Source organism: Canis lupus, chromosome 18, assembly GCF_048164855.1.
Source record: "Canis lupus baileyi chromosome 18, mCanLup2.hap1, whole genome shotgun sequence".
NCBI classification, from domain to species: Eukaryota; Metazoa; Chordata; class Mammalia; order Carnivora; family Canidae; genus Canis; species Canis lupus.
This window is the reverse complement of record NC_132855.1, coordinates 8,322,330-8,338,201: the sequence shown is the minus strand read 5'-3', so window position 1 is coordinate 8,338,201 and position 15,872 is coordinate 8,322,330. Positions and strand designations below refer to the sequence as shown.

The 15,872-nt window shown below is 36.1% G+C and overlaps 1 long non-coding RNA gene across 2 annotated transcripts in view; it reads left to right on the top strand.

The window, feature by feature from the left end:
• LOC140609439 (uncharacterized) overlaps positions 1 to 15,844 on the top strand; it is a 51,166-nt gene extending 35,322 nt beyond the window's left edge. For both annotated transcript variants that reach the window (XR_012011274.1, XR_012011273.1), the window contains one exon: positions 14,895 to 15,844. This is a non-coding gene — a long non-coding RNA (uncharacterized lncRNA). The remainder of the gene's footprint in view (positions 1 to 14,894) is intronic.
• The last annotated feature ends 28 nt before the right edge of the window (positions 15,845 to 15,872 follow it).

Below are 15,872 nucleotides of genomic sequence, written 5' to 3'. Positions count from 1 at the left end.
AACATTAGGCAGCAACTGGGGCTGGAGCTAGTTTATAACACTTACTGGGTTTTCTTTTTTGCCTAGACCTATCTACAGTTTCACGCAAAGCAAATATATATGGAACACTTAGTATGTGCCAAGCATGGTGCTAGATACTGGCAACATAAAAATAAGTAAGACATGATCTTCTTCTCCAAAAAAGAAATAGTTTAGTGAATAAGACAGACTTGAACAGAGAAGTTACAATACAATATAGTAAAGTCTGTGATAGAAATAGAAATAAATAGCTAGCTGTGCATTCGCAGTGGAGGGCATCCCGTAGGAATTTGACAACAGAAATGAGGAATAAGGACACTGGAGACAGAGGAACAGCATGTGCAGACACATAGACTTTTTCAGGATATTGTCTTCTGGGATGTATAAGGGTGGCTGGAAATAGGACAGCAGTAATTCAATGAAACAAATTATATGGATTTTTGTCTAAAGATGTCCAAGTCAGCCACTGAGCAAGTAGAGAAGCAAAAGCTTTTAACCAGAGATGATCAGATTTCATAAAGAAAAATTTGACAGAAGTTCTGCAAACAGGGGGTAGGCAACGTCTAAAATTCTATCTGTAATTTTAGAAAAATATGATTGCTGCCTTCATTGTTGAAAAAACAAACTCTCGCTCCCCAACCTCCGATCCTTTTAGAGATATTTATTTTAAGGGGCGGGAGGGGGAAATACACCAACTTAAAGCTGGAAGAGGCCCTAGGAGATGTGTCTGGTTTACTTGCTTTGTAGTGCACATGAGGAAACAGATTTAGGCAAGAGTTGGCCCAAGAGCCAGGGCTGTAACTTGATCTGCAGTGCTTTCTGCCCCACCAGTCTAGTTTGTTCTGGTTTGTGAGAGCAGATCAAATTGGGAATGCTGCTCAGTTCACCTGCATTATGTGTACAACAGAAAATTTCATTAGGACAAATGGATAGTTAAATGAATTCTGATATTCCTGGAGGGAAAGAATGGAATAAAGTTTTATTTGATTTGGACTTGATTTATTTTCTCTACACCATCTTCAGCATGAAAGTGATTTGTTTGACAATGGATTCACATTGTAAAATCCAACTTTACACACAGACATAGCACTTAGAAACATACTGTATATATTAATATACATAGACTTGCAACTATTAGTCATCTGCTCTGTTTTACATGAATATGAGAATCATTTTTCTTTCCTATATTCTCTTTACAGACTAAGCCTATTATAAAATACCCAATCCCCAAGCTACTCATTCAGAATCTTGCAATATATTATAGATATTTTGAACAGTTACACTGAATAGAAAAAATAATGTGGCAAAAATTTAATCTGCATTAGTTAACAAATGTGGCTAATCTCCAAGGTGTCTATTCTCAATATTAAAGAATTTTTAGCATTTTCCCAGAAAATCTATTTTTGAAGTTATCTATTTTAGCGATCTAATAAAGTTGGCCCTTTTTACACTATTTAATTTGAGATTTATAGATTTGCTGCTAGAGAAAGCAGCTAGGGAATTCATATTGCTTTAGCCAAGGAAATGATCTCCAGAGGATGAGTTTTATCTTCTAATTCAAAGAAGGATATATTTCTAATATAAAAATTTATCCCCAACATATCCCCAACATAAAACATTGCAAATAACCTTGGAGATGATTAAATTTCATTTGGCTCTTTGTTGCAAACATATGTGGTAAGGCCATTTTAAGTATGGAAAAAAGTTCATTAAAATGAGTCTCTTACTTAAAGATATGTAACCTCTAAGGGCTTCTTCATGGAAAACAACGAGTTGACCTGCTGACAAGAAATTGAACTGGCCTTAGCATGGGAACTGTGATCATTTCAGTCCTTGAGCCACTAAATGCAGATCCCTTCACACTTGCCTGGCTTTTATAATCAGATCAAATATCCTTCAGTTTGGATTTAATGCCTTGAACTGTTCACGCACACAGATGGAATAGAGGTTTCAGAAGGTCGTTAGATAATTTCATTATTGTAGATGATTAAAATGTATATTTCTGAGCCACTGTAATTTCTCTGAGGGCTAGAATTATCTAGATTGGTGTTTATTTTGCTACATTCTAGTTCGTCTTGTGAGCCTACATAGTGTGAATCATGCTGAAGTAAAGGCTACTACTCTCCAGACATACACTGTATGATACAGGCAAAACTTGGGTCATGCTGAAATCCAGCATGTCGTATTCCAGAAATAACCTGTCTGGTTAATTTTCAGAATGGATTCCCGGAAGTGAAGTGTATGTTCATTCACTCCTTAATTTATTCAACAAATATGTATTTGTTAAGCTCTGAGTATTTGTTTGGCAGGATTCTAAATGCTGGGGTACAGGAATGAACAAAACAGTGGAAAGTCTTTATCAAAAAGAAACTTTTTGTTATAGTGAGGGGAAATAGACCATAAGCGAATGAATATATAAAATGGCAGGTGGTGAAAAGCGCTTTGAAGAAAAATAGAGCCGGGTGAAGGAGATGGAGGCTGGGGGGTGGTGGGTGTGCTATGTTATGTGGGATGATCAGAGATTTCTGATAAGGAAACAATATAAGCAGAGGCCTGAAGGAAATGAATTAGGTCTAAGCAGAGATTTGGGCATAGTGATTACCAGGCAAAGAGAATTGCAAGATCAATGGCTGGCCTGATTATGTAGTATTATTTCCACTTTCATGGAAAAAGAGACTGGGATAAAGAATAGTAACCATGACAGAGAACTGGTGGTGGGTTGTGCTAGGATTTGAACCTTGGTCTGCAGAAATATGTGTAGAATGCGTGCAGAAGATTTAGCTATATCTGGGGAAGGAATATTCTAAGTAAAGCCAAGGCTCTTAGGAGAGCATGTCTTTCCTGTGTTGCAAGAACAGCAAAGAAGTCAATGAGGCAGGAACCACAGGGATCTAGAAGCCCTGCCGGTGGCAAGGGGTGGGAGTGGAGAGGCGAGCAGATCATGTAGAGCCTTATAGGCTATTATAAGGGCTTTGGATCCTATTCTAAGTGAGGATTTAAGAAGAGTAATATGATTTTACTTATGTTTTCTGAAGATACTCTAGCTGTTACAGCTAGAGTAACTCTAGCTAAGAATTTTCTAGTATTCTCTACCTGAGAATATCTTGAAAAGGTGGCAAGGGTGCTAGTAGGGAAATAACGAATAAGCCATTGCAATAGTCCAGATTAGAGGACGATTACTGTGGCTTGTTCCAAGGTAGTGGTGGAGAAAGGGATGAGAAGTATTTGTGGAATACTCCTTGAGGAAGAGCCGTCAAAATTTGCTGGCATATGACAGCAGATATTATAGTGAGGTTCTAGTAGAAATATCATGATAATTATATAGTCAAAGCAAGAATGTTTTGAATTGGTTCACTGCGAATAAAGCCCACATTCAAAATCTGCATTTCTTTAACTTGAATGCTTCCAGCAGCTTCCTGTTAGTACCATTTTCTATTTGACCTAAATAATGCTGCCTAGAAATTACTCACGGAGCCTTCATTTATACCAAGAAGGCATGATCAACATCTTAGACTCCTGCAAGATATATTTATGGAACATTGTATATCAGTTTTCATTGCAGCAAACTCTACTGTGTTTTGTTATTTTTAGATAATGAAGTCATCTCAAGCCCTATTATCCACAAGACAGAATCTGGTCTTTTGGTGACATTTTAACTAACTCAAGCATTTATACTCACAATAAAGACATAGTGTGTTATTATTAAGGAAGGGGTAGGTGACCCTGCCAATTTAAGAAAGACAAAAATAGCAATTGGGAAAATATGCAAATGAGAGTTCCTACCTAAGATATCTGAAAGAAACTTGTTTTGAATTATTAAATTATGTATTATTTCACTGGGCCATTTGTTTCCTATGTTCTATTTCTCTTAAGTCAAAGTTACTGCATCATGTTAGGCAGAGTAAAAAAAAAATCTGTTCAGCATTTTTTCATTTATAGTGATATATACATTAGCTTATTAATTAAAGGACATGAATTATATGCATGTATTTCAAATCCTGTACCTTATGAAGTTAAAATAGCAAAGATTGCTACTTCTTCATGTAGCCTCAAAGTGGCAGGTAATCTTGTCTCTTGTGGTTATGTTCAGAAATAATGAGACATTTGGATGGAGCTACTTGGCAGTCTCAGGCTTAAAAAATAGATAAATTTGGATTGAATATTAAGATTTGTGATCTTTAAGTGGATAGCTGCTTGAAGTCATGGAATAAATGGAACCTCCTGGGAATGTGTGTAGGACAAAATAGTGCCTAGCACAAAACGTCAGTGATACTACTGTGTAACGAGCAGGTGAAAGTAAAGGAACCATTCAAAGCAGCTGAGTAGTAAGTGAGGCCAAAGAATAAGGAATGAGATCCATGTAGACACATTGGAGGAAATGTTAGGAAGCAGGGAGTTATCAGTGTTAAATATTATGAGGGAACAGAAAAGACAAGGGCTGGAAATAATATATTGGATTTAGTAACTAGATCTTACTAAGAATAGTTTCAGTGGTGTGCTAAGGATTTAGTGAATTGAAGAAAAAGTTGGTGAGAAAATGAAATCAGAATATAGACAGCTCTTTCTATGGAGAAGGAGAGAAATAATACGTGATAAACTGGAAGAAGTAAGGGCATGAATATTACCAGCTAAAAGCTGGGATCCCATGGAGAGGGAAGGGTGGAGAAGAGGAGACTAGTTGTTAGAGCAAGGTCCTATGCAGAGATGTCATGGAGGGCATTGAGAAGAGAGTTTTTGTAGGAGAAGCCTTATTCCTGTCAATACAAAAGTAGAAAAAACAGGATGTGTGGGGTGGAGGTAGATTTTCAGGAAGTCTGGAGAGTGGAGAGTGGGGAGAGAAGAAGCCTGGGTTTAGAGCTGATAATCTCATCTTGTAGCCTTACCAGTGCTGCATTTGTATCTATGATGCAAATAAAGACATTTCTATTTATTCGAAACTAATTGATCAAATTTTGTTTTCCTTATCCCCAGCCCCAAACTGGATACCTACAGTGTATTTGTGAAGATTTTGTCATGTGATTTTAGTTATGTGTTCTTAGCATGTGATAATGTAGTCAGGAAACTGGTGGAATGGAAATATCAACATGATTATCCTGCACATTTTCATAAAAGGAAAACTAGTAGGCAAGCATATCCAAAACAGCTTTTTAAATTTAATTTTGAAAAATTTATTGTAGTGACAATTAAGTTTGCTTGGGGAAAGAACACTAATATTGAACCAACTATAGAGTTTATGTTCTGGCAGAGTGAGTCAGAATAATTTTTGTTTCATGGAGGAACCATTTGAGAGATAGAGAACATATCTCAGACTTTTCCAGACAACTCAAGGCCTGAAGTCAAACTAGATTCATTTCCTTTCCCCCATCTGAAGTGTCCCAATGTGTAAGACAGAGTCATTATTTAGGTAAAAGACTGTGATGCTTTTCACAGGATAAAATTTCAGTAGCTAAATTGTTTTATTAAGTGATGTCTAGCTTCTATTTTGTTATCAATTTATTGTGTAGAGATGAACTGCCATGTAAACCGTGCTTCTGAATGTTTTGGATGTAAAAGCAGAAAGAGCAATAGAGACAATAGAGTTAAAGTTCCTTTAACTTTCCACTTTCTTCTCTTTTAGTGAAAAGGAAGATATAGCTAAATTGCACTGTTAAAAGAAGAAGAAAGAAAGAAAGAAAGAAAGAAAGAAAGAAAGAAAGAAAGAAAGAAAGGAAGGAAGGAAGGAAGGAAGGAAGGAAGGAAGGAAGGAAGAAAGAAAGAAAGAAAGAAAGAAAGAAAGAAAGAAAGAAAGAAAGAAAGAAAAAGTACTGTATGTAGGCCAAATAGGATTATCTTCTTAATGATGCTAATGTGAATTACTTTTAATAGGATTTAATCTCATGGGGCTTAGAGTAATAGAGAAAGAATCATCTCAGCTATTTAAACAAAATGTGCCTAAGTGGTATATAAGGATTCCAAATAAAATATTAGCATTCTATAGGTAAAGCATTTACTGGATATGATTAAAACTCATCATTCAAAATTGGAAATTATATTCCCATTAATATTTAATTTCTTTATATCAATTTATTTTTTCTTTAGAAAGGGTAGGGAGCGTTGGCTAAAATGTTTATACATGGCACCATCCTATGCAGCATGATACATTGGAGAACACTTTTTATGAATCATTTTCCAATGAGGGCCCTGAAAATGGATGAAAGATTCATTGGATATTAGTATAAGAACATAGAATATGGGGATCCCTGGGTGGCGCAGCGGTTTGGCGCCTGCCTTTGTCCCAGGGCACGATCCTGGAGACCCGGGATCGAATCCCACATCGGGCTCCTGGTGCATGGAGCCTGCTTCTCCCTCTGCCTGTGTCTCTGCGCCTCTCTCTCTCTCTGTGTGACTACCATAAATAAATAAAAATTAAAAAAAAAAAAAGAACATAGAATATGATGAAGATGGCATTTCAAAACATCAAAAAAGATAATTTAAGAAATGATATTGTAACAGTTGGACTACTTGAGAAAAAATAATATCAAGAACTTCCAGATAAATTAAACATTATATGTTTATATGCACATATAAAAATATGTATATATGTACATATATAATTACTACTAAAATACAGAACAATATCTACATAATCTTGGGGGTGGAGAAGACCTTTCTACGCATGATTATCACATCAGAAATCATAAAGAGAAAGACTTGAATATTTGACCCTGTAAACTAAAAGCTTCTGCTACCAAATACCATAAAACATTGAATACAAATATCATAATGAGAAAGAATAGTTGCATTATTTATGGGAGATTTAATATTGCTAGTATATAAAAGGCTTTTTAAAAAAATCAGCCTTCCCCTTAGAAAACAACCCTCACAGAAAATTGGGAAAATACCATGAAAAAGCAAGTCATGAAAAAGGAAGTACAAATTGTCAAGAAACAAGACATCATTACTCACCCTTCAAACAACAAATATTTGAAATAACTGATGATAGCAAGTGCCATCAAAGTGAGGGGAACCAGGCACCTTTCCACAGCACTGGTGGTATTAGATGGTGGACACCTTCAGGTCCTCCTTTAATGAAGCAATTACTGATCCAGTTGCTGGGGCCATCTTACCTACAGGGATCCAGGAAGAAAGTCTCATCTAGAGACACATCCTTTCCTTGGGTGGCCCCTATCCAGTGATTGATCAGTGTGGAGGCCTAAATCCCTAGTCATCTCAGCCTAACTCACAGTAAGTCTGAAGAGCCATTCTAGCTCTAGTGGGCAACTGTTTTTCTTGTTTTGTTTTGAGGGCAAACTGATTATGGGGCGGGGGGGGGAAGGCTTAAATATGGCTTGTCTTTTGATTAAAAATTTGCATTTCTAAAAAAATTGTTGTGTGTAAGAAAAGATGTATTTCTAAGAATGGCATTGCAGCACAATTGATAATACTGGCAAAAATTGTTTAGAACTATAGAGTTATCATGAGGCTATGAAAAATAATACCGTGGGAAAATGTTTAATAAAGTAGAAAAACATTGATGATATAATATGTAAAAGTAACAGATTTCTAAGGTGTGTATTCAGCATCATCTCTTTTTTCCCCCAAAGTATTTATCAATTCATACAAAAAAGATAAAAAAGAATTATAATAAAACATTATTATTGATTTTCTCTGAGAAATAAGATTATAAAGTTTAATGTTTTCTTTGCATTCTCTTAGTTTTCTCAATTTTTAGCAATAATTATAAAATTCTTATAAATTTAGAGAAAAAAATCATATATTTTGAAGTGTTTATTTTTAACCCCTTCACTAACTCTTAAGACCTGCCATGGAAACTACTTTGATTCTGATTTATTTTGTTTCAGTAGCTGGGGACTCTATAGAAAAACGCTTCTCTTTGGCAGCCAGTTGGCAACTATTTCCGGTGGGACATCCTGCTCCCCTATTCTGTATATCTTGCATGTGATTGTTTTTTGCAACAACACGACACTCTAGAATCTTTCCACAGAGTTTAACAAGCTCAAGCTGACTGCTATTTTGAACCTGTCAAAGGCTAGTGGGTATGGGCTTTATTTGAGAGATAGTCAAAAGACCAGTTAACTAAACATTTCTTCTAGGACAGTGGTTTTTGAAAAGTCCTCTGGGGAGGTTTACCCAAATCTTGGAGCTAGCCAGATAGAGATAGGGCAGGGGAGTGAAGTACAAGGGATAACGTAAAGGTAGGGTCCCAGGCCTCCCCTCTTTCTTCTTCAACCAAAGCAGCTAAAACTTTGATCTGTCTTCTGTGTCTGGCTTCTGAGTTAGGTATAGTTGGAGCAGAGTTATCTTTGGTCTGAAATACTTTGAATGACAGTGTTGTGCGGTCTTTCAGGTCTATCCCTTAGATCACTCAAAAGTATTTGGACTGCATTGGCTTAGCTACCCTTAGAAAGGTCTTCAGTGACTTACAATCTAATATCCAGTTTATTTAAGGGGTGAAATAACGAAATAGTGAATGAAAAACATTTTTACATTTTTCAGAAACACTTTGGAAGAGTATTTTATGTTATTATTCAATATCCCTTTTATATAAGAAGGCATGTAGAAAATTTTTCCTAGAACTTAGGATAAGAAAGACTTTTTTCCTCTAGTGCAATTGACATGAGATTTTTAATCAAGGAGAGCTAGACAACAAATTGAGTTTCCATTTATGCATTGCCAAAGGGATGCTCTGAGTCAAATTCGCTGCTCAATTTTTAATGGTAATTATGTTATTTTTCAACCACTGTTCTGCAAATATCTTTCTTTTCCATGATTCAGTCTCTCTTATTTCCATATTTAAAGACCCTATATACCTATGGTCTACTTTTATTATAATCTATCCTAAAGCTTTTTGACAAATAAATGAAGTAAGTATACATTCTGAATGATATTTTAAAATGTCAGAGAATCTTGCAAGCACTTTATCAAATATGACTTATTTGTTAATTATTTGAATGAAAATATTGCCATTGGCCTTGGGTTGAAGCTGTTCCACTTTACAAGTTAGATCAGTACTTCTCCCTCTCCATGCTTCCATCACCATAGATTAGTGTTCTTGCGTTACAAAGGTCCTATATGCCTCCAGAGTACATGGACTGCTCACTCTAGACTAGATATTTCCCTTAAATACTTGCTTTTCTCCTCACTGCGGGGAAAGTGATTCTTGGTGCATAGAGTGAAATTACAGCAGAATCCTGATATGTAGAAATGCTTTCCTAAGATTCAAAATTGCATTGCACACACACAAAAAGCAAGTGTGTGTGTGTGTGTGTGTGTGTGTGTGTGTGTTATGTGTATAAATATTAAATCTCTGTCTTTAGGGGACATTAATTTTTGAAATTCACTGTCTATCCAATTTGAAGTGTAGGATGTTTCCATAGGAAATAAATGATTCAATTACAGAAAAAGGCATTTTATTAGTCAAAAATCTAACCAGACAAGAATTACATGAATCTGCTAAGAGATTATTTTTCTAGTTTATATTCCTAAGTAGTGGAGCAAAGCCTTGTTTTTATCTTATTTTAGCTGTTGGTGAACATTGTCTCTGTGTTCGTTTTAGGATTATTGGGCAGCCTATCTGGTTTTAAACCCACTTAGCTACTAAGATTTGGGAAAAGAGATTTTCTCTCCCATTTTGGTCCTCTAATGAGGGATTGCGATATTTTGAGGTTGTGTGAAAATCTGCATTTGGCTATTTGAGTGGGATCTTTGGTTCCTAGTGGGGGAGTGGTGATGATGCCAAAGGGTCTTTCTTCCTTACAGCCCATCCCCTGCAGGAACCAAGGGCCTAGAAATGATGAGAGATGTAGGAAAAATAAATTTATAAAGAATGTTATGGGGCAGCCCGGGTGGCTCAGCGGTTTAGTGCCACCTTCAGCCCAGGGCCTGATCCTGGAGACCTGGGATCGAGTCCCACGTCAGGCTCTCTGCATGGAGCCTGCTTCTCCTTCTGCCTGTGTTTCTGCCTCTCTCTCTCTCTCTCTGTGTCTCTCATGAATAAATGAATAAATAAAATCTCTTTTTTTTAAAGAAGAATGTTATGAAATAGATATGCTATTATCTTCCCTCTGTTACCAGATCTAGTTAAGCAGCTTGGAGTAAATATTGTTTACTATTTGGTTCTTCTACCTTAGTCTTTATTTACTCAATCAATAAATATTTGTGGAATACCTATTAGGACTGGGGGTACAGTGGCGAGCAAGACATCATCCTTCCTCTGGAGAAGTTTAGAATCTAGTGCAGAGAGGCAGGAATTAAACAATTTTCAAAAATACAAATGCAAGCTGAAACTAATAATTTGAAGGAAAAGTTCAAGAAACCTTACTTAAATTGAGGGCAAGGCTTATAGTGGGAAGTCAGCCCAGACCTAAAGATGAGTAGCGTTAGCCAGGTGAGAAGTAGAATATTCTAGCCTCATTTTTCTTTGACTTAATCTCTTTCTCTGAATGCTAAATTGCAAATGTAATTAATGGGAACCTTTCTAATTATCACATAGATAACAGAATGAGGAATCATTTAAGAAGTGAAAATAAAAAAATCAAAGTAAAATCTTTCATGTCATCCTCCATGTGTATTTTCAACAGTTTCATACGTCATGACATTTTATATAAAATTTTCACTTTAGTCTTTTTATTATTTTTTGGAACACTAAAGGGCAAGCTTTCTTATTAAATTCTTAGATCCTTTTGAGGGATTCCTTGGAAAACCAAAGGCATAAAAGGTGAGTATTCTTCTAGATGGCTAAAAACCTTGGCTTTTGAATGTTGTCAGCTTTTCCTAAAGGATTATTAGGATTAGACCTATCTAGAACTGATTTCTGGTCTCCCAGGGCTATCTTTTATTCTATTTCTGAGAAACATCTTCAATGAAGGACCATTTGTCTTCAATAACTTTTAGATCTTGACATGTTTTAATTGTGGTTCATCAACCTTATATTGATTGTCTTGTGGCCTGAGGCTGAACTCCTTCCAGCTTTGCAGAGAAAACATGATGGGAATTCAGGATAGAATGGTAATGCTTGTCTAGTGGATTATCATATCACAAATTTGCCATTCTTTGCATTATTCCCACTTCTAAACTTGCACTTGAATGACTTGTATCCAGTCATTTCAGCAGACAGTTATATGCACACAGGTTGTGTTTATGAATATATGAATGTCTAAGCATCCAGATAGAAAGCAAGTACTGCAGTCAATTATCCAAAGGCTGTGTGCATGAGGCCAAACATGCAGAAGCTTGCCTTTACCTGCTTTCTCCCCACTTCTAGACACTGTGAGAAGACATCAAAACCAAGTTTAGCTCCTTAGGAGACTGGATCTCACAACTCTGATTCTACCAACATTTTGCTAAGTCCACCATTATGGGTTGAATTATATTCCCTCAAAATTCATATGTTGAACTCCTAATTCCCCAATATCTCAAATATGAGCTTATTTGGAAATAGAGTCATTATACATGTAACCAGTAAGGATAAGGTCATGCTGGAGTAGTAGTGTAAGCCTGTAAGCCCTTATTCCAATACAATGGTGTATTTATAAAATGGGAAAATTTGGACACACACACACACACACACACACACACACACACACGGAGACACCATATGAAGACAAAAGCAGTTATGAAGGTGACATTTCAGGCCAAGGAATACTGAAGATTGCCAATAAATGACCAGAAGCTAGGTGAGAAGTATGGAACAGATGCCCCCTCATAGCCCTCAGAAGGGTCCAACCATACACCTTGATCTTGACCTTCTAGCTTCCAAAACTGCAAGCCAATAAATTTCTGTTGGTTAAGCCACTCAGTTTGGGGTACTTTGTTACATCAGCCCTGGCAAACTGATACACTCACATTTTGGTTGGTCCACTGGGACTGGTTGAGTCTCCAAGCCACTTAATTAAGAAAATTTTGCCTACCCTACAGCTCTGTGCTTGGGTCTTCTGGCTTCCTTCATGTCTGTGACACTCAGTGCCTCTTCCCCACTCTGTCTTTTATGGAATACATACTTATTCCAGTTTAGCTCCTCTCTTACCCATCTACTCTATCACTTCCCCTCCTCATCCTCTACTAGTTTCTTTCACCACACCTTCAAAAAAAATCCTTCCATATTTTTTGACTATTTCTTCTGCTTTTTAAACTTTCAAATAAAAATTGGCAATTAACTATTGGCATAAACATACTTTGATATCCATCACCAGGAAATAATGTTCTGTGACCAAAATCTTGTCTCTGATTCTTCCTCTGATCGCCAACAACCATTTTTTTCTCCTCCCTCATGCATGCTCTTTCTGCTTCTCCCTTTTGTGATCCCCAAGTCCTGGACTTCTCATTCTTCTGCAAGGCCACTGATCCTGTGTACTTATTTTGCCTTCAGTATTTCCTGTGACATCCTAAAATTCTTTGCAGTCTTGACTTTCTGACAGATCCATCATCAACCATAAGCTACTCATATTGCTCATTTTTCTGTTCCAATTTCGTTGGATGAAATGACAAAATCATGCTGTTGGGTCCAACATCTATTCATGCTATCTAATTTCAGCTGGACCGACACTATTGCATATCCAGGATAGCATTTTCATTGCAATTATTCTGTTCTCCTCTCTAATCAAATTCACCTCAGGTAAATCATCTTGCTTTCCACTTTGTTGGGGTTCAGCCTCTATGACTTAGTGGCCCCAGTACCTGAAAATGGAACTCATTAAAAAAAATGGAACTCACTGCATTCCTTCTACAAATAATTTCACTCTTTATATTCCTCATAATTGTCTATGCAGGCAGTCAGTGCAAGTCTCCAAATGTCAACCCAAATTTACTTTCCTGGGAATATTTTCCGTTTATATCTTGGGTTATAGTTCAAGTAGAATATATGGCATTTCCCAAATAGGCTTTAAAATATCCCAACTTCATGCCTCTGCTGATATTTCATGCTTCTGAGTGCTGCTATGTTTCATTCTCCATCTTGTCTCTATGAAATAATTTCCATCTTTCAAGAGCCAACTGAAAGGCTGCCTCTCCATCAAGCCATTTCTTATCACCTAGCTAGTAATAATCTTTTCCCCTCTTTAGACATTCCACAAATATTATGGTAACTACTTTATTATTTTAATATATACATTCACTTTTTCTATATTAATAGATTCTAAGCTTCTTTAGGGCAGGTATGCAATCTTACTAATCTTTCAATCTCCCGTGTTGCCTACATTTAATAGATGTAAAAGAAATAGCATTACTATTTTTTTAAACAACCACTGAATAATCATAACCAGATAACTAGCTGTGTGTTTAATTTATTTACCCAAATATTTGAAGATATTTCAACATAGAAATTTCAGCATAGAAACCTCATCTTTTTGAGATGATAAAATAATTTTCTAAAACCAAACTAAACCAAATCAAAACAAAAGGAGAATAAAAATACTAGGGAATCTAATACATGAAGTTCAATTTTTTTATAAGCGGTGTGCTTTAGTCTTTCTTACTGTGAAGTATTTCCTAATTCAAAGGAACACTGTGAGGGTAAATGAGAAAACAGGTCTGTTTTTTTCTCTGTATGTAGGTGAATAAAGGTGTGCAGAGCTGCCAAAAGCATCCTTTTAGTGTGTATGTCTGTGATAAATTTTGTAGATTTACTCTGAATACTATTTATTGTTTCCCAGAGGATTTTCAGTGTAGGTATTTTTTGCCTTTATCTTGTTTACAGCAAGCTACACTAACATAATTCTGAGAAATGCAAATACAAAGCCAAGAGGTTAAATCCTGGACTTCTCTATTCTGTAACCTCAAAAAGGCAACAATGCATAAAATGCTGTCATTCGGGAACACAAAAAGAGATTCATGCCAAACATTCTGTTCTACTTTTTTTTAAACACAGCAATAGCCACTGTATCTAGTGCTTTAGCACATTAATTAGACACATTTTTTTTTCTGAGGTTATGCCTAGGAATTGCTAGTGTAGGTTTTCCCCCATTTAATCTTAGTTCTCCTCCTGTCTTCTAATCCTTCTGTTTATAACTTCTCTCCTATTCTTGCTGTCTAGGCGAGTTGACAGATGGAACTAGAAGACCTGTGAACAAATTTGTTTGGATTTTAACACTTAACATTTAATTTTTTTATAATCTTGTGGACTTGATAACACATATTGTTATTGGCGAATACAGCATGTGCTTTAGATTAGATAAACTTAAATTTGAATTCCAGTTCTATCATTTATCCCTGGCGACCTTTTTTAAAAAATATATTTTATTTATGAGAGACACAGAGGTTGAGAGAGAGAGAGAGAGAGACAGAGGGAGAAGCAGGCCCCACGCAGGGAGCCCAATGCAGGATTCGATCCTTGGTCTCCAGGATCACACCCTGGGCCAAAGGCAGCACCAAACCCGCTGAGCCACAGGGGCTACCCTGTCCCTGGCAACCTTAAGCAAATTGCTTGATCTCTTTCAGCCTCAATTTCCTTATCTTTTAAAAAGAGATCATACCATTTACTTTGCAGAGTGGTTGGGAGTTTTAAGTGAATTAATGTATGTAATGCACATAGCACAATGCCTGACACATGTGCATAATAAACTGTAGTTATTAATCTGTTTTTATTTAGGGAGACATATGATAATGTTCATTTAAATACAAGTTTCATTGGCTCTAAATTCTTTTTTTTTTTTTGTAATGCTAACAATTCATAACTGTGAATCAAGTTTACCCCCATGACTCCTCCACCATTTCACCCCCCCAACTTACTTTTGGAAAGTAGTTGCCCTAAGAAGATGGAGATGATCTCCAGAGTTTGATGAACTGCGGTGCCTAGAGCAGGGGAGGAGACTGTATCTTCCACATCATTCTTATGTAATTTGCCCACATTTCACTGTCTTTTCTGTCTTCTATTTCCCCAGGGTATTACTGCTGAGAAGAAACTTTCTTAAGTGCCAGGCAAGGAACAATGTCTGCTGTGAAGGATACCAAAGGACCCTTCTGGGCAAAGGATTCGATATCTTCTTTCACACCAAAGTCTTGATTCTACTCAGGATTGGACATCATCATGGACTTCTCTTCTTGGAGAAAAATCTACTTAGGGCTCTCTTGAGAAAAACCTTCTTAGGTACCCTAACCTGTTTTTCCAGATCATTGATATTATGACATTTTCAAGAAAAGATTACCTTTTTCCATTTGATGGAAACAAAATTTATACAGGACAACTCACCTTGAGCTTACATAAGAGACACTACAGAATTTTGCACAAATTAAAAGCATTAATAGCTTTAGTGTTTTTTTTTTAAATTTTTACTTTTCAGAAAAATGTCAAAAAAAGAGCCCAAATGAATATTTGACAATGTTTTAAAAATAAACAGAAATTTTAATTTTCATGTGGTAATGGTTATAGAAACATTTAACCAGCTCATTAGGTTAGTTATACACACTCAGGGTACTATTTTTATTGGGATGAATATGCAGTGTTCTCCAGTTTCTTTATTGCCTTTATAATTATTCAGGTTCCTGAGACTATGTAGACAGCCACAGTCACTTTTTATTTAAAAAAGTTAATTGGCCATTATTTTATAAATTCAGTAGTTTATAAAGTATTTATGTGCATCCAATTAAATAATAATTTTGTTTTGTTTTTGAATGTATATTTATTTCATTTTCTAACAGAGTCATTTATTATGACATTAGATTTCAAATGACTAGTCATTAAAAAAAAAAGAACTAAGCACTGGTAGGATTGTCCTATTTTCCCTCCAAAATTAAGTTGCCATTTCTGTAATCTGTTTTGAAGAGCATAGGGCAAAATTAATTGTATGGAATATGTGGTTTGCTTATTGGAATTAAACTGGTTACAACAAAACCTGCTGATTCCATTCATGCTGAGCCTA